Consider the following 18,546-nt stretch of genomic DNA (forward strand, 5'->3'; position numbering starts at 1 on the left):
AAATATTGGAAGGTTGAAAAGTTCATCATCTGTCCTAGATTTTAAAACAGTTTATCACAATTTCAAGAGTCTTCTCAAACTTTAAAAATAATATGTAAAATAATAAACTATGACCTTTGGAGCCAAAATAGATATGTGGTAGCATGGCCGAGCGGTCTAAGGCGCTGGATTAAGGCTCCACTCTCTTTGGAGGTGTGGGTTCAAATCCCACTGCTGCCATAATTATTTTCAAGAGAAAATGACATTTATTGATGTCAAACTGTTTTACTCTACTAAACAGCAAATCAATAATAAAAAATCCTTACTCATTAATATTGTCTACTAATTTTGTACCTTTTTTATGCTTCCTTAACTTTTTGTATTTTAAATACTTGTAACATGACACTTCTTTTCAAGTATTGATTTAAAACAACACATTTTTTCCCTGTAATCTCAACTGTATGATCCAGAACTGTGAGCATTCGGTCAAACAGGTCCATGTGGTAGCATGGCCGAGCGGTCTAAGGCGCTGGATTTAGGCTCCAGTCTCTCTGGAGGCGTGGGTTCAAATCCCACTGCTGCCATAATGATTTTACTATGAAAACATCAGTCAGTGATGACAAAATGTTTTTCTCCACTAATAAGAAAAACAATAATAATAAAGACTTTTCTCCTCAATAGCTGATTGATATGATCCAGATGCATGAGCTAAAAATCAGCAGTGTCTAAGGTGCTGGATTAAGGTTCCAGTTTCTTTGGAGGCTTTGGATCAAAACCTACTGCCGCCATAATTATTTTTCCTAAGAAAAAATAAGTCATTGATGTCAAAGTGTTTTTCTTTACTAAACAGCAAATGAATAATAAAAAAATCCTTTCTCATTAATATTTTATGTCAATTGATGTACTTTTTTAACCTTCCAAAACATTTTGTACATAACTTAAACACTTTTGGTATGACACTTCTTTTTAAGAATTTATTTAAAACAAAAAAAAATATTTGTACTGTAATCTGTGCTATATGGCCCAGATCTGTGAGCTAAGAGTGTTCATTTGGTACCATGGCCGAGCGGTCTAAGGCCACTAAGCTGCTAAAATAAAATATTGGTAGGTTAAAAAGTTCATCATCTGCCCTAGATTTTAAAACAGTTTATCATAATTTCAAGTCTTCTCAAAATGTAAAAATAATATGTAAAATTATAAACTATGAGCTATGGAGTCAAGGTAGAAATGTGGCTGAGCGGTCTAAGATGCTGCATTAAGGCTCCAGTCTGTTTGGAGGCATGGGTTCAAATTCCACTGCTGTCATAATTATTTTCAAGATAAAACGACTGTCATTGATGTCAAAGTGTTTTTCTGCACTAAACAGCAAGTCAATAATAAAAAATCCTTTCTAATTAATATTGTCTGCTAATTTTGTACCTTTTTTAAATTTTTTAAACACTTTTAACATGACACTTCTTTTCAAGTATTGATTTATAACTACACAATTTTTTCTTGTAATCTTAACTATATGATCCAGAACTCTGAGCTTTGAGTCAAAAGTATCCATGGGGTAGCAAGGGTGAGCGGTCTAAGACACTGGATTTAGGTTCCAGTCTCTCTGGAGGCGTGGGTCTGAATCCCACTGCTTCCATAATGATTTTACTATGAAAATGTCAGTCAGTGATAGCAATGTGTTTTTCTCCACTAATAAGAAAATCAATAATAATAAAGTCCTTTCTCCTCAACATCTGATCAATATGATCCAGATGCATTAGCTAAAAATCAGCAGTGTCTAAGGTGCTGCATTAAAGTTCCAGATTCTTTGGAGGAATTGGTTCAAAACCTACTGCCGCCATAATTATTTTCCCTGAGAAAAAATAAGTAATTGATGTCAAAGTGTTTTTTCTCTACTAAACAGCAAATGAATAATAAAAATATCCTTTCTCATTGATATTTTATGTCAATTTATGTACTTTTTTAACCTTCCAAAACGTTTTGTACATAATTTAAACACTTTTTGCATTACACTTCTTTTTAAATATTGATTTAAAAAAATGTTTTTACTGTAACCTGAGCTATATGACCCAGATCTGTGAGCTAAGAGTGTCCATGTGGTACCATGGTCGAGCGGTCTAAGGCCACTAAGTTGCTAAAGTAAAATATTGGAAGGTTGAAAAGTTCATCATCTGTCCTAGATTTTAAAACAGTTTATCACAATTTCAAGAGTCTTCTCAAACTTTAAAAATAATATGTAAAATAATAAACTATGACCTTTGGAGCCAAAATAGATATGTGGTAGCATGGCCGAGCGGTCTAAGGCGCTGGATTAAGGCTCCAGTCTCTTTGGAGGCGTGGGTTCAAATCCCACTGCTGCCATAATTATTTTCAAGAGAAAATGACATTTATTGATGTCAAACTGTTTTACTCTACTAAACAGCAAATCAATAATAAAAAATCCTTACTCATTAATATTGTCTACTAATTTTGTACCTTTTTTATGCTTCCTTAACTTTTTGTATTTTAAATACTTGTAACATGAGACTTCTTTTCAAGTATTGATTTAAAACAACACATTTTTTCCCTGTAATCTCAACTGTATGATCCAGAACTGTGAGCATTCGGTCAAACAGGTCCATGTGGTAGCATGGCCGAGCGGTCTAAGGCGCTGGATTTAGGCTCCAGTCTCTCTGGAGGCGTGGGTTCAAATCCCACTGCTGCCATAATGATTTTACTATGAAAACATCAGTCAGTGATGACAAAATGTTTTTCTCCACTAATAAGAAAAACAATAATAATAAAGACTTTTCTCCTCAATAGCTGATTGATATGATCCAGATGCATGAGCTAAAAATCAGCAGTGTCTAAGGTGCTGGATTAAGGTTCCAGTTTCTTTGGAGGCTTTTGATCAAAACCTACTGCCGCCATAATTATTTTTCCTAAGAAAAAATAAGTCATTGATGTCAAAGTGTTTTTCTTTACTAAACAGCAAATGAATAATAAAAAAATCCTTTCTCATTAATATTTTATGTCAATTGATGTACTTTTTTAACCTTCCAAAACATTTTGTACATAACTTAAACACTTTTGGTATGACACTTCTTTTTAAGAATTTATTTAAATTAAAAAAAAAATGTTTGTACTGTAATCTGTGCTATATGGCATAGATCTGTGAGCTAAGAGTGTTCATTTGGTACCATGGCCGAGCGGTCTAAGGCCACTAAGCTGCTAAAATAAAATATTGGTAGGTTAAAAAGTTCATCATCTGCCCTAGATTTTAAAACAGTTTATCATAATTTCAAGAGTCTTCTCAAAATGTAAAAATAATATGTAAAATTATAAACTATGAGCTATGGAGTCAAGGTAGAAATGTGGCTGAGCGGTCTAAGATGCTGCATTAAGGCTCCAGTCTGTTTGGAGGCATGGGTTCAATTTCCACTGCTGTCATAATTATTTTCAAGATAAAACGACTGTCATTGATGTCAAAGTGTTTTTCTCCACTAAACAGCAAGTCAATAATAAAAAATCCTTTCTAATTAATATTGTCTGCTAATTTTGTACCTTTTTTAAATTTTTGTATTTTAAACACTTTTAACATGACACTTCTTTTCAAGTATTGATTTATAACTACACAATTTTTTCTTGTAATCTTAACTATATGATCCAGAACTCTGAGCTTTGAGTCAAAAGTATCCATGGGGTAGCAAGGGCGAGTGGTCTAAGGCACTGGATTTAGGTTACAGTCTCTCTGGAGGCGTGGGTCTGAATCCCACTGCTTCCATAATGATTTTACTATGAAAATGTCAGTCAGTGATGGCAATGTGTTTTTCTCCACTAATAAGAAAATCAATAATAATAAAGTCCTTTCTCCTCAACATCTGATCAATATGATCCAGATTCATTAGCTAAAAATCAGCAGTGTCTAAGGTGCTGGATTAAAGTTCCAGATTCTTTGGAGGAATTGGTTCAAAACCTACTGCTGCCATAATTATTTTCCCTGAGAAAAAATAAGTCATTGATGTCAAAGTGTTTTTTCTCTACTAAACAGCAAATGAATAATAAAAATATCCTTTCTCATTGATATTTTATGTCAATTTATGTACTTTTTTAACCTTCCAAAACGTTTTGTACATAATTTAAACACTTTTTGCATTACACTTCTTTTTAAATATTTATTTAAAAAAATGTTTTTACTGTAACCTGAGCTACATGACCCAGATCTGTGAGCTAAGAGTGTCCATGTGGTACCATGGCCGAGCGGTCTAAGGCCACTAAGTTGCTAAAGTAAAATATTGGAAGGTTGAAAAGTTCATCATCTGTCCTAGATTTTAAAACAGTTTATCACAATTTCAAGAGTCTTCTCAAACTTTAAAAATAATATGTAAAATAATAAACTATGACCTTTGGAGCCAAAATAGATATGTGGTAGCATGGCCGAGCGTTCTAAGGTGCTGGATTAAGGCTCCAGTCTCTTTGGAGGCGTGGGTTCAAATCCCACTGCTGCCATAATTATTTTTAAGAGAAAATGACATTTATTGATGTCAAACTGTTTTACTCTACTAAACAGCAAATCAATAATAAAAAATCCTTACTCATTAATATTGTCTACTAATTTTGTACCTTTTTTATGCTTCCTTAACTTTTTGTATTTTAAATACTTGTAACATGACACTTCTTTTCAAGTATTGATTTAAAACAACACATTTTTTTCCTGTAATCTCAACTGTATGATCCAGAACTGTGAGCATTCAGTCAAACAGGTCCATGTGGTAGCATGGCCGAGCGGTCTAAGGCGCTGGATTTAGGCTCCAGTCTCTCTGGAGGCGTGGGTTCAAATCCCACTGCTGCCATAATGATTTTACTATGAAAACATCAGTCAGTGATGACAAAATGTTTTTCTCCACTAATAAGAAAAACAATAATAATAAAGACTTTTCTCCTCAATAGCTGATTGATATGATCCAGATGCATGAGCTAAAAATCAGCAGTGTCTAAGGCGCTGGATTAAGGTTCCAGTTTCTTTGGAGGCTTTGGATCAAAACCTACTGCTGCCATAATTATTTTTCCTAAGAAAAAATAAGTCATTGATGTCAAAGTGTTTTTCTTTACTAAACAGCAAATGAATAATAAAAAAATCCTTTCTCATTAATATTTTATGTCAATTGATGTACTTTTTTATCCTTCCAAAACATTTTGTACATAACTTAAACACTTTTGGTATGACACTTCTTTTTAAGTATTTATTTAAAACAAAAAAAAAATGTTTGTACTGTAATCTGTGCTATATGGCCCAGATCTGTGAGCTAAGAGTGTTCATTTGGTACCATGGTCGAGCGGTCTAAGGCCACTAAACTGCTAAAATAAAATATTGGTAGGTTAAAAAGTTCATCATCTGCCCTAGATTTTAAAACAGTTTATCATAATTTCAAGAGTCTTCTCAAAATGTAAAAATAATATGTAAAATTATAAACTATGAGCTATGGAGTCAAGGTAGAAATGTGTCTGAGCGGTTTAAGATGCTGCATTAAGACTCCAGTCTGTTTGGAGGCATGGGTTCAAATTACACTGCTGTCATAATTATTTTCAAGATAAAACGACTGTCATTGATGTCAAAGTGTTTTTCTCCACTAAACAGCAAGTCAATAACAAAAAATCCTTTCTAATTAAAATTGTCTGCTAATTTTGTACCTTTTTTAAATTTTTGTATTTTAAACACTTTTAACATGACACTTCTTTTCAAGTATTGATTTATAACTACACAATTTTTTCTTGTAATCTTAACTATATGATCCAGAACTCTGAGCTTTGAGTCAAAAGTATCCATGGGGTAGCAAGGGCGAGCGGTCTAAGGCACTGGATTTAGGTTCCAGTCTCTCTGGAGGCGTGGGTCTGAATCCCACTGCTTCCATAATGCTTTTACTGTGAAAATGTCAGTCAGTGATGGCAATGTGTTTTTCTCCACTAATAAGAAAATCAATAATAATAAAGTCCTTTCTCCTCAACATCTGATCAATATGATCCAGATGCATTAGCTAAAAATCAGCAGTGTCTAAGGTGCTGGATTAAAGTTCCAGATTCTTTGGAGGAATTGGTTCAAAACCTACTGCCGCCATAATTATTTTCCCTGAGAAAAAATAAGTAATTGATGTCAAAGTGTTTTTTCTCTACTAAACAGCAAATGAATAATAAAAATATCCTTTCTCATTGATATTTTATGTCAATTTATGTACTTTTTTAACCTTCCAAAACGTTTTGCACATAATTTAAACACTTTTTGCATTACACTTCTTTTTAAATATTGATTTAAAAAAATGATTTTACTGTAACCTGAGCTATATGACCCAGATATGTGAGCTAAGAGTGTCCATGTGGTACCATGGCCGAGCGGTCTAAGGCCACTAAGTTGCTAAAGTAAAATATTGGAAGGTTGAAAAGTTCATCATCTGTCCTAGATTTTAAAACAGTTTATCACAATTTCAAGAGTCTTCTCAAACTTTAAAAATAATATGTAAAATAATAAACTATGACCTTTGGAGCCAAAATAGATATGTGGTAGCATGGCCGAGCGGTCTAAGGTGCTGGATTAAGGCTCCAGTCTCTTTGGAGGTGTGGGTTCAAATCCCACTGCTGCCATAATTATTTTCAGAGAAAATGACATTTCTTGATGTCAAACTGTTTTACTCTACTAAACAGCAAATCAATAATAAAAAATCCTTACTCATTAATATTGTCTACTAATTTTGTACCTTTTTTATGCTTCCTTAACTTTTTGTATTTTAAATACTTGTAACATGACATTTCTTTTCAAGTATTGATTTAAAACAACACATTTTTTTCCTGTAATCTCAACTGTATGATCCAGAACTGTGAGCATTCAGTCAGACAGGTCCATGTGGTAGCATGGCCGAGCTGTCTAAGGTGCTGGATTTAGGCTCCAGGCTCTCTGGAGGCGTGGGTTCAAATCCCACTGCTGTCATAATGATTTTACTATGAAAACATCAGTCAGTGAAAACAAAATGTTTTTCTCCACTAATAAGAAAAACAATAATAATAAAGACTTTTCTCCTCAATAGCTGATTGATATGATCCAGATGCACGAGCTAAAAAATCAGCAGTGTCTAAGGTGCTGGATTAAGGTTCCAGTTTCTTTGGAGGCTTTGGATCAAAACCTACTGCCGCCATAATTATTTTTCCTAAGAAAAAATAAGTCATTGATGTCAAAGTGTTTTTCTTTACTAAACAGCAAATGGATAATAAAAAAATCCTTTCTCATTAATATTTTATGTCAATTGATGTACTTTTTTAACCTTCCAAAACATTTTGTACATAACTTAAACACTTTTGGTATGACACTTCTTTTTAAGTATTTATTTAAAACAAAAAAAAAAATGTTTGTACTGTAATCTGTGCTATATGGCCCAGATCTGTGAGCTAAGAGTGTTCATTTGGTACCATGGCCGAGCGGTCTAAGGCCACTAAGCTGCTAAAATAAAATATTGGTAGGTTAAAAAGTTCATCATCTGCCCTAGATTTTAAAACAGTGTATCATAATTTCAAGAGTCTTCTCAAAATGTAAAAATAATATGTAAAATTATAAACTATGAGCTATGGAGTCAAGGTAGAAATGTGGCTGATCAGTCTAAGATGCTGCATTAAGGCTCCAGTCTGTTTGGAGGCATGGGTTCAAATTACACTGCTGTCATAATTATTTTCAAGATAAAACGACTGTCATTGATGTCAAAGTGTTTTTCTCCACTAAACAGCAAGTCAATAATAAAAAATCCTTTCTAATTAATATTGTCTGCTAATTTTGTACCTTTTTTAAATTTTTTAAACACTTTTAACATGACACTTCTTTTCAAGTATTGATTTATAACTACACAATTTTTTCTTGTAATCTTAACTATATGATCCAGAACTCTGAGCTTTGAGTCAAAAGTATCCATGGGGTAGCAAGGGTGAGCGGTCTAAGGCACTGGATTTAGGTTCCAGTCTCTCTGGAGGCGTGGGTCTGAATCCCACTGCTTCCATAATGATTTTACTATGAAAATGTCAGTCAGTGATAGCAATGTGTTTTTCTCCACTAATAAGAAAATCAATAATAATAAAGTCCTTTCTCCTCAACATCTGATCAATATGATCCAGATGCATTAGCTAAAAATCAGCAGTGTCTAAGGTGCTGCATTAAAGTTCCAGATTCTTTGGAGGAATTGGTTCAAAACCTACTGCCGCCATAATTATTTTCCCTGAGAAAAAATAAGTAATTGATGTCAAAGTGTTTTTTCTCTACTAAACAGCAAATGAATAATAAAAATATCCTTTCTCATTGATATTTTATGTCAATTTATGTACTTTTTTAACCTTCCAAAACGTTTTGTACATAATTTAAACACTTTTTGCATTACACTTCTTTTTAAATATTGATTTAAAAAAATGTTTTTACTGTAACCTGAGCTATATGACCCAGATCTGTGAGCTAAGAGTGTCCATGTGGTACCATGGCCGAGAGGTCTAAAGCCACTAAGTTGCTAAAGTAAAATATTGGAAGGTTGAAAAGTTCATCATCTGTCCTAGATTTTAAAACAGTTTATCACAATTTCAAGAGTCTTCTCAAACTTTAAAAATAATATGTAAAATAATAAACTATGACCTTTGGAGCCAAAATAGATATGTGGTAGCATGGCCGAGCAGTCTAAGGCGCTGGATTAAGGCTCCAGTCTCTTTGGAGGTGTGGGTTCAAATCCCACTGCTGCCATAATTATTTTCAAGAGAAAATGACATTTCTTGATGTCAAACTGTTTTACTCTACTAAACAGCAAATCAATAATAAAAAATCCTTACTCATTAATATTGTCTACTAATTTTGTACCTTTTTTATGCTTCCTTAACTTTTTGTATTTTAAATACTTGTAACATGACATTTCTTTTCAAGTATTGATTTAAAACAACACATTTTTTTCCTGTAATCTCAACTGTATGATCCAGAACTGTGAGCATTCAGTCAGACAGGTCCATGTGGTAGCATGGCCGAGCTGTCTAAGGTGCTGGATTTAGGCTCCAGGCTCTCTGGAGTCGTGGGTTCAAATCCCACTGCTGCCATAATGATTTTACTATGAAAACATCAGTCAGTGAAAACAAAATGTTTTTCTCCACTAATAAGAAAAACAATAATAATAAAGACTTTTCTCCTCAATAGCTGATTGATATGATACAGATGCACGAGCTAAAAAATCAGCAGTGTCTAAGGTGCTGGATTAAGGTTCCAGTTTCTTTGGAGGCTTTGGATCAAAACCTACTGCCGCCATAATTATTTTTCCTAAGAAAAAATAAGTCATTGATGTCAAAGTGTTTTTCTTTACTAAACAGCAAATGGATAATAAAAAAATCCTTTCTCATTAATATTTTATGTCAATTGATGTACTTTTTTAACCTTCCAAAACATTTTGTACATAACTTAAACACTTTTGGTATGACACTTCTTTTTAAGTATTTATTTAAAACAAAAAAAAATGTTTGTACTGTAATCTGTGCTATATAGCCCAGATCTGTGAGCTAAGAGTGTTCATTTGGTACCATGGCCGAGCGGTCTAAGGCCACTAAGCTGCTAAAATAAAATATTGGTAGGTTAAAAAGTTCATCATCTGCCCTAGATTTTAAAACAGTTTATCATAATTTCAAGAGTCTTCTCAAAATGTAAAAATAATATGTAAAATTATAAACTATGAGCTATGGAGTCAAGGTAGAAATGTGGCTGAGCGGTCTAAGATGCTGCATTAAGGCTCCAGTCTGTTTGGAGGCATGGGTTCAAATTCCACTGCTGTCATAATTATTTTCAAGATAAAACGACTGTCATTGATGTCAAAGTGTTTTTCTCCACTAAACAGCAAGTCAATAATAAAAAATCCTTTCTAATTAATATTGTCTGCTAATTTTGTACCTTTTTTAAATTTTTGTATTTTAAACACTTTTAACATGACACTTCTTTTCAAGTATTGATTTATAACTACACATTTTTTTCTTGTAATCTTAACTATATGATCCAGAACTCTGAGCTTTGAGTCAAAAGTATCCATGGGGTAGCAAGGGCGAGTGTTCTAAGGCACTGGATTTAGCATCCAGTCTCTCTGGAGGCGTGGGTCTGAATCCCACTGCTTCCATAATGATTTTACTATGAAAATGTCAGTCAGTGATGGCAATGTGTTTTTCTCCACTAATAAGAAAATCAATAATAATAAAGTCCTTTCTCCTCAACATCTGATCAATATGATCCAGATGCATTAGCTAAAAATCAGCAGTGTCTAAGGTGCTGGATTAAAGTTCCAGATTCTTTGGAGGAATTGGTTCAAAACCTACTGCCGCCATAATTATTTTCCCTGAGAAAAAATAAGTAATTGATGTCAAAGTGTTTTTTCTCTACTAAACAGCAAATGAATAATAAAAATATCCTTTCTCATTGATATTTTATGTCAATTTATGGACTTTTTTTTAACCTTCCAAAACGTTTTGTACATAATTTAAACACTTTTTGCATTACACTTTTTTTTAAATATTGATTTAAAAAAAATGTTTTTACTGTAACCTGAGCTATATGACCCAGATCTGTGAGCTAAGAGTGTCCATGTGGTACCATGGCCGAGCGGACTAAGGCCACTAAGTTGCTAAAGTAAAATATTGGAAGGTTGAAAAGTTCATCATCTGTCCTAGATTTTAAAACAGTTTATCACAATTTCAAGAGTCTTCTCAAACTTTAAAAATAATATGTAAAATAATAAACTATGACCTTTGGAGCCAAAATAGATATGTGGTAGCATGGCCGAGCGTTCTAAGGCGCTGGATTAAGGCTCCAGTCTCTTTGGAGGCGTGGGTTCAAATCCCACTGCTGCCATAATTATTTTTAAGAGAAAATGACATTTATTGATGTCAAACTGTTTTACTCTACTAAACAGCAAATCAATAATAAAAAATCCTTACTCATTAATATTGTCTACTAATTTTGTACCTTTTTTATGCTTCCTTAACTTTTTGTATTTTAAACACTTGTAACATGACACTTCTTTTCAAGTATTGATTTAAAACAACACATTTTTTTCCTGTAATCTCAACTGTATGATCCAGAACTGTGAGCATTCAGTCAAACAGGTCCATGTGGTAGCATGGCCGAGCGGTCTAAGGCGCTGGATTTAGGCTCCAGTCTCTCTGGAGGCGTGGGTTCAAATCCCACTGCTGCCATAATGATTTTACTATGAAAACATCAGTCAGTGATGACAAAATGTTTTTCTCCACTAATAAGAAAAACAATAATAATAAAGACTTTTCTCCTCAATAGCTGATTGATATGATCCAGATGCATGAGCTAAAAATCAGCAGTGTCTAAGGCGCTGGATTAAGGTTCCAGTTTCTTTGGAGGCTTTGGATCAAAACCTACTGCTGCCATAATTATTTTTCCTAAGAAAAAATAAGTCATTGATGTCAAAGTGTTTTTCTTTACTAAACAGCAAATGAATAATAAAAAAATCCTTTCTCATTAATATTTTATGTCAATTGATGTACTTTTTTATCCTTCCAAAACATTTTGTACATAACTTAAACACTTTTGGTATGACACTTCTTTTTAAGTATTTATTTAAAACAAAAAAAAAAATGTTTGTACTGTAATCTGTGCTATATGGCCCAGATCTGTGAGCTAAGAGTGTTCATTTGGTACCATGGTCGAGCGGTCTAAGGCCACTAAACTGCTAAAATAAAATATTGGTAGGTTAAAAAGTTCATCATCTGCCCTAGATTTTAAAACAGTTTATCATAATTTCAAGAGTCTTCTCAAAATGTAAAAATAATATGTAAAATTATAAACTATGAGCTATGGAGTCAAGGTAGAAATGTGTCTGAGCGGTCTAAGATGCTGCATTAAGACTCCAGTCTGTTTGGAGGCATGGGTTCAAATTACATTGCTGTCATAATTATTTTCAAGATAAAACGACTGTCATTGATGTCAAAGTGTTTTTCTCCACTAAACAGCAAGTCAATAACAAAAAATCCTTTCTAATTAAAATTGTCTGCTAATTTTGTACCTTTTTTAAATTTTTGTATTTTAAACACTTTTAACATGACACTTCTTTTCAAGTATTGATTTATAACTACACAATTTTTTCTTGTAATCTTAACTATATGATCCAGAACTCTGAGCTTTGAGTCAAAAGTATCCATGGGGTAGCAAGGGCGAGTGGTCTAAGGCACTGGATTTAGGTTCCAGTCTCTCTGGAGGCGTGGGTCTGAATCCCACTGCTTCCATAATGCTTTTACTATGAAAATGTCAGTCAGTGATGGCAATGTGTTTTTCTCCACTAATAAGAAAATCAATAATAATAAAGTCCTTTCTCCTCAACATCTGATCAATATGATCCAGATGCATTAGCTAAAAATCAGCAGTGTCTAAGGTGCTGGATTAAAGTTCCAGATTCTTTGGAGGAATTGGTTCAAAACCTACTGCCGCCATAATTATTTTCCCTGAGAAAAAATAAGTAATTGATGTCAAAGTGTTTTTTCTCTACTAAACAGCAAATGAATAATAAAAATATCCTTTCTCATTGATATTTTATGTCAATTTATGTACTTTTTTAACCTTCCAAAACGTTTTGTACATAATTTAAACACTTTTTGCATTACACTTCTTTTTAAATATTGATTTTAAAAAATGATTTTACTGTAACCTGAGCTATATGACCCAGATATGTGAGCTAAGAGTGTCCATGTGGTACCATGGCCGAGCGGTCTAAGGCCACTAAGTTGCTAAAGTAAAATATTGGAAGGTTGAAAAGTTCATCATCTGTCCTAGATTTTAAAACAGTTTATCACAATTTCAAGAGTCTTCTCAAACTTTAAAAATAATATGTAAAATAATAAACTATGACCTTTGGAGCCAAAATAGATATGTGGTAGCATGGCCGAGCGGTCTAAGGTGCTGGATTAAGGCTCCAGTCTCTTTGGAGGTGTGGGTTCAAATCCCACTGCTGCCATAATTATTTTCAAGAGAAAATGACATTTCTTGATGTCAAACTGTTTTACTCTACTAAACAGCAAATCAATAATAAAAAATCCTTACTCATTAATATTGTCTACTAATTTTGTACCTTTTTTATGCTTCCTTAACTTTTTGTATTTTAAATACTTGTAACATGACATTTCTTTTCAAGTATTGATTTAAAACAACACATTTTTTTCCTGTAATCTCAACTGTATGATCCAGAACTGTGAGCATTCAGTCAGACAGGTCCATGTGGTAGCATGGCCGAGCTGTCTAAGGTGCTGGATTTAGGCTCCAGGCTCTCTGGAGGCGTGGGTTCAAATCCCACTGCTGTCATAATGATTTTACTATGAAAACATCAGTCAGTGAAAACAAAATGTTTTTCTCCACTAATAAGAAAAACAATAATAATAAAGACTTTTCTCCTCAATAGCTGATTGATATGATCCAGATGCACGAGCTAAAAAATCAGCAGTGTCTAAGGTGCTGGATTAAGGTTCCAGTTTCTTTGGAGGCTTTGGATCAAAACCTACTGCCACCATAATTATTTTTCCTAAGAAAAAATAAGTTTTTGATGTCAAAGTGTTTTTCTTTACTAAACAGCAAATGGATAATAAAAAAATCCTTTCTCATTAATATTTTATGTCAATTGATGTACTTTTTTAACCTTCCAAAACATTTTGTACATAACTTAAACACTTTTGGTATGACACTTCTTTTTAAGTATTTATTTAAAACAAAAAAAAATGTTTGTACTGTAATCTGTGCTATATGGCCCAGATCTGTGAGCTAAGAGTGTTCATTTGGTACCATGGCCGAGCGGTCTAAGGCCACTAAGCTGCTAAAATAAAATATTGGTAGGTTAAAAAGTTCATCATCTGCCCTAGATTTTAAAACAGTGTATCATAATTTCAAGAGTCTTCTCAAAATGTAAAAATAATATGTAAAATTATAAACTATGAGCTATGGAGTCAAGGTAGAAATGTGGCTGATCAGTCTAAGATGCTGCATTAAGGCTCCAGTCTGTTTGGAGGCATGGGTTCAAATTACACTGCTGTCATAATTATTTTCAAGATAAAACGACTGTCATTGATGTCAAAGTGTTTTTCTCCACTAAACAGCAAGTCAATAATAAAAAATCCTTTCTAATTAATATTGTCTGCTAATTTTGTACCTTTTTTAAATTTTTTAAACACTTTTAACATGACACTTCTTTTCAAGTATTGATTTATAACTACACAATTTTTTCTTGTAATCTTAACTATATGATCCAGAACTCTGAGCTTTGAGTCAAAAGTATCCATGGGGTAGCAAGGGTGAGCGGTCTAAGGCACTGGATTTAAGTTCCAGTCTCTCTGGAGGCGTGGGTCTGAATCCCACTGCTTCCATAATGATTTTACTATGAAAATGTCAGTCAGTGATAGCAATGTGTTTTTCTCCACTAATAAGAAAATCAATAATAATAAAGTCCTTTCTCCTCAACATCTGATCAATATGATCCAGATGCATTAGCTAAAAATCAGCAGTGTCTAAGGTGCTGCATTAAAGTTCCAGATTCTTTGGAGGAATTGGTTCAAAACCTACTGCCGCCATAATTATTTTCCCTGAGAAAAAATAAGTAATTGATGTCAAAGTGTTTTTTCTCTACTAAACAGCAAATGAATAATAAAAATATCCTTTCTCATTGATATTTTATGTCAATTTATGTACTTTTTTAACCTTCCAAAACGTTTTGTACATAATTTAAACACTTTTTGCATTACACTTCTTTTTAAATATTGATTTAAAAAAATGTTTTTACTGTAACCTGAGCTACATGACCCAGATCTGTGAGCTAAGAGTGTCCATGTGGTACCATGGCCGAGAGGTCTAAAGCCACTAAGTTGCTAAAGTAAAATATTGGAAGGTTGAAAAGTTCATCATCTGTCCTAGATTTTAAAACAGTTTATCACAATTTCAAGAGTCTTCTCACACTTTAAAAATAATATGTAAAATAATAAACTATGACCTTTGGAGCCAAAATAGATATGTGGTAGCATGGCCGAGCGGTCTAAGGCGCTGGATTAAGGCTCCAGTCTCTTTGGAGGTGTGGGTTCAAATCCCACTGCTGCCATAATTATTTTCAAGAGAAAATGACATTTCTTTTTTTAACATCAATATTTTTTATTGTGAAAAAAAAAAGAGAATCACTTTTATGGGGTACAAAAGAAAGAAAAAAGGGGGGTTACATAACATCTCAATATACAAGTAGATATAAGAGGGGTATATTAGGGTAGGAAGGGGGGGGAGAGGGGAGCATCCAGTTTGGGTGAGGAGGTTAGTACATCAGAATCAAACAAAAATAATACAACAGTTACTATAGTTTGTAGAATACATCTATACATTGTAGCGGGGGGGGGGGTAGGCCTCAACTAGAGGGAGTTAGGGCGTATAAGCATAGATGTGGATAGGCTTCCAAGGAGGATTTAGGTTAGGTTTCCCTTGAGGAGGCTGGGGGGGGGGGGGGCACATTTCCCTACCCTGTTGGTGGGATTTACTCTCTAGCAGCCTATATCCTATAACCTCATGTAGAGTCTGGTAGCTCAGTTAAACTAAAGGGGCCAGGGGTGGGTGCGTCTGGGTTTTGGAAGTATTGGGAACCTTCATCCGAGGATACATAGCGGTGCCATAGGGACCAGTTTGTTTTATGGGAAGTTGCGCTGGTGGTAGGGGAAATGTATTCCGTTTCCATTAAGAAATTATGATTAATCTTATGGATAACTTTTACCAGGGTGGGGGTTGAGGACTGTTTCCACAGTTGAGCTAGGTTGGCACGGGCGGCTATTAGGATATGCCCCAGGACATATCTGGCAGAAGGGGGAACAGAGGGGGGGAAGATGTGGAATAATGCCAGGGTCGGGTCTTGTGAGATACGGATGGATAAAACCTTGTTTATTAGGTCAAATACCTTTGACCAATATTCGGCGATCGCCGGGCATGTCCAGAATATATGGTATATATGGCCTACTGAGCCGCAAAGTCTCCAACATTTATTACTCTGGGAGGGCCAGAATTTGTGGAGTCGCTCTGGGGTCAAGTACAGTCTGTTTATTAATTTTATATGCATTTCAGTGTGGTTGAGACACTTGGACATGGAATAGGAGGTCAGAAATATTAGACGCCAATCATTTGGAGTCAGGGTTCTTCCTAGGTCTAGTTCCCATTTCAATTGCGCATTGGTTTTGGGATGGGATGTGGGGGTTATCAGTAGTTTATACCAGTATGTGATGTCGCCTTTAGATTCAGTTATGGAGAGGCGGGAGAAGAGGGTGAAGGAGGTTGAGTGTAGCAATGAATACTTAGGTGGAATTGATCTCCACCAGTGTGCAATTTGCATATAGTGGAAGAACTCTGTGGCTGGTAGATGAAACTTTGCCTGGAGGGTTTGGAAAGATGTCATATTTAATCCATCAAGTAGTTCGCCTAGGCGTGAAATACCTGCATGTCTCCACTTGGACAGATTAAGGTGGGGTATCATTAGTGCCAATGTCGTAATGGAGATCTGAGAGATATGAGAGGTGGGGGAAGGAAGGGAGGTGGATAATTTGTCCCAGGCTCGCAGTGCAGCCTGCGTGGAGGGAAGGAGAGTAATAGAGGTGGGTCGGAGCGATTTTGGAATATGGAAAAGATCAGTTAGGGGGATCGGGTTTGCTCGTAATTGTTCCAGTTCCACCCAGCTCAGATGGGGGTAGGTTCCAAAATAATATTTAGCAGAGGCTAAAAGAGAGGCTTCGTGGTATAGAGGAATATTAGGTAGATTAAACCCCCCGAGCGGTCGTGGTAGGACCATTCTGGAGAGAGCCAGTGAGGGTGGTTTTGAGGCCCAAATATATTTGGACATGATAGAGGTGCAGGTTTGTAAGGTCTTTTTTGGGAAGGAGTACGGAATTGTGCGAAAAAGGTACATTAGTTTGGGTAATAGTGACATTTTAAATGCTGCCATACGTCCCAGCCAGGAGACCTCATAAGATGACCAAGATTTTGTAAGAGTTTCCAACGTCTCTATCAGGGGGGAGAGGTTTGCAGAAAATGCGTCAGAAGTGGAAACAGGTATATTGATGCCTAAGTATTTTAGTGTGTGCTTCCGCCAGTTGTATGGGAAGGAGGCTTGGAGCGTCGGGAGAGAATGGGATAGGTTGAAGGGGAGAGCGTCCGTTTTGTTTGTGTTGAGTTTATAATAAGATGCTTTGCTATAGGCATGTAGGGTTGAATGTAAGACTGGAAGGGTTGTAGCGGGGTTAGAGATGAAAAGGAGAACGTCGTCTGCAAAGAGGCTCAATTTGTGGGTAGTCGGGCCAAGTTGTAACGCCGGGATATGTGGGTTATCGCGTATAGCAATAGCAAGGGGTTCGATTGATAGGGCAAATATGAGAGGGGATAGCGGACAACCTTGTCTAGTACCATTCGTGATAGGGAAAGGGTCAGACAGAAAGCCACCGCTGAACACCCGGGCTGTTGGAGAGCTATATAGCGCCAGGATAGAGGTTAGGATACGGTCTCTAAAACCAAATTTAAGAAGGGCTTCTTGCATGAAATTCCAATTTAATCTGTCAAAGGCCTTCTCCGCATCCAAGGACAGCAGGAGAAGGCCCTGGTCTCCGGACAGGGAGTCTATTAGGTTGAAGACCCTTCGCGTGTTATCAGACGCTTGTCTTCCAGGGACGAAACCAGTTTGGTCCGGGTGTATCAGCAGTGGGAGGATTTTGTTAATGCGTGTTGCAATCATTTTGGCATAGAGTTTGATATCACAATTAAGTAATGCTATGGGTCGGTAGTTATGTACATAAGCGGGGTCTTTACCGGGTTTAGGGATGGTGATAATACGTGCTTCTAGGAGTTCTGAGGGGAGTGAGCCGTAGTCTGAAACTGTGTTGAAGAGGGCAGTCAGGAGGGGAGAGAGAGCGTCATGAAAGGTGGCATAGAACTCAGAGACAAATCCGTCGGGGCCAGGGGCCTTGTTTCTAGGGGTGGATTTAATAGCTGCGGACGTTTCCTCTGTCGACCATGGGGCATTGAGTGAGGATATTTGGTCCTGGGTGAGAGTAGGGAAAGAGAGGTTATCTAAGAAAGAAGAAATAGAAGGCGGGGTGGGTTGAGGAGTAGAGGGATCGGTCGCTAGGTTATATAGTTTGGTGTAATATTGAGCAAATTGGTCTGTTATGTCTTTGGGGTTTAATATCTTTTGTTTAGTGGGGGAGTATATACATTTGACCTTGTTCCTGGCATGTTGGACTCTGAGTTTACGCGCTAGCATTTTGCCAGCTTTATTGCCAAGGAGGTAGAATTTGTGGCGCAGTTTATTTAGAGCCGCTTGGGTGCGGGCAAGTAATATTTTTTGGATTTGGCCTCGAATGGTAGATATTTCATTTTTAAGAGCTCTAGAAGGATGGGCTATATTCCGAGATTCGAGGGCTGATAATTCCGTTTCTAGGTTCGTTTGAAGTTGGCGGGCCTGTTTTTTGAGAGTTGCTCCTGCTTGGATGGCAGCTCCACGGGTGACGGCTTTAAAGGCACACCAGTGGTTGATA

General features: G+C 35.7%; 15 non-coding genes across 15 annotated transcripts; all 15 read left to right on the top strand.

Moving 5' to 3' along the window:
• Positions 1-137: 137 nt before the first annotated feature.
• On the top strand, positions 138-219 carry TRNAL-AAG (transfer RNA leucine (anticodon AAG)). Its single transcript has one exon. It is a non-coding gene; the product is annotated as a tRNA-Leu (tRNA).
• A 262-nt stretch (positions 220-481) lies between these two features.
• Positions 482-563, top strand: TRNAL-UAG (transfer RNA leucine (anticodon UAG)). Its single transcript has one exon. It is a non-coding gene; the product is annotated as a tRNA-Leu (tRNA).
• A 1,692-nt stretch (positions 564-2,255) lies between these two features.
• TRNAL-AAG (transfer RNA leucine (anticodon AAG)) lies at positions 2,256-2,337 on the top strand. Its single transcript has one exon. It is a non-coding gene; the product is annotated as a tRNA-Leu (tRNA).
• Positions 2,338-2,599: 262 nt separating this feature from the next.
• On the top strand, positions 2,600-2,681 carry TRNAL-UAG (transfer RNA leucine (anticodon UAG)). The gene has a single exon. It is a non-coding gene; the product is annotated as a tRNA-Leu (tRNA).
• Positions 2,682-4,382: 1,701 nt separating this feature from the next.
• Positions 4,383-4,464, top strand: TRNAL-AAG (transfer RNA leucine (anticodon AAG)). Its single transcript has one exon. It is a non-coding gene; the product is annotated as a tRNA-Leu (tRNA).
• Positions 4,465-4,726: 262 nt separating this feature from the next.
• Positions 4,727-4,808, top strand: TRNAL-UAG (transfer RNA leucine (anticodon UAG)). The gene has a single exon. It is a non-coding gene; the product is annotated as a tRNA-Leu (tRNA).
• A 1,701-nt stretch (positions 4,809-6,509) lies between these two features.
• TRNAL-AAG (transfer RNA leucine (anticodon AAG)) lies at positions 6,510-6,591 on the top strand. The gene has a single exon. It is a non-coding gene; the product is annotated as a tRNA-Leu (tRNA).
• A 261-nt stretch (positions 6,592-6,852) lies between these two features.
• Positions 6,853-6,934, top strand: TRNAL-UAG (transfer RNA leucine (anticodon UAG)). Its single transcript has one exon. It is a non-coding gene; the product is annotated as a tRNA-Leu (tRNA).
• A 1,697-nt stretch (positions 6,935-8,631) lies between these two features.
• TRNAL-AAG (transfer RNA leucine (anticodon AAG)) lies at positions 8,632-8,713 on the top strand. Its single transcript has one exon. It is a non-coding gene; the product is annotated as a tRNA-Leu (tRNA).
• A 262-nt stretch (positions 8,714-8,975) lies between these two features.
• TRNAL-UAG (transfer RNA leucine (anticodon UAG)) lies at positions 8,976-9,057 on the top strand. The gene has a single exon. It is a non-coding gene; the product is annotated as a tRNA-Leu (tRNA).
• A 1,704-nt stretch (positions 9,058-10,761) lies between these two features.
• On the top strand, positions 10,762-10,843 carry TRNAL-AAG (transfer RNA leucine (anticodon AAG)). The gene has a single exon. It is a non-coding gene; the product is annotated as a tRNA-Leu (tRNA).
• Positions 10,844-11,105: 262 nt separating this feature from the next.
• Positions 11,106-11,187, top strand: TRNAL-UAG (transfer RNA leucine (anticodon UAG)). The gene has a single exon. It is a non-coding gene; the product is annotated as a tRNA-Leu (tRNA).
• A 1,702-nt stretch (positions 11,188-12,889) lies between these two features.
• Positions 12,890-12,971, top strand: TRNAL-AAG (transfer RNA leucine (anticodon AAG)). The gene has a single exon. It is a non-coding gene; the product is annotated as a tRNA-Leu (tRNA).
• Positions 12,972-13,233: 262 nt separating this feature from the next.
• TRNAL-UAG (transfer RNA leucine (anticodon UAG)) lies at positions 13,234-13,315 on the top strand. The gene has a single exon. It is a non-coding gene; the product is annotated as a tRNA-Leu (tRNA).
• A 1,695-nt stretch (positions 13,316-15,010) lies between these two features.
• On the top strand, positions 15,011-15,092 carry TRNAL-AAG (transfer RNA leucine (anticodon AAG)). The gene has a single exon. It is a non-coding gene; the product is annotated as a tRNA-Leu (tRNA).
• The last annotated feature ends 3,454 nt before the right edge of the window (positions 15,093-18,546 follow it).

This window comes from Pseudophryne corroboree, chromosome 3 (genome assembly GCF_028390025.1).
Source record: "Pseudophryne corroboree isolate aPseCor3 chromosome 3, aPseCor3.hap2, whole genome shotgun sequence".
In the NCBI taxonomy this organism is placed as follows: domain Eukaryota; kingdom Metazoa; phylum Chordata; class Amphibia; order Anura; family Myobatrachidae; genus Pseudophryne; species Pseudophryne corroboree.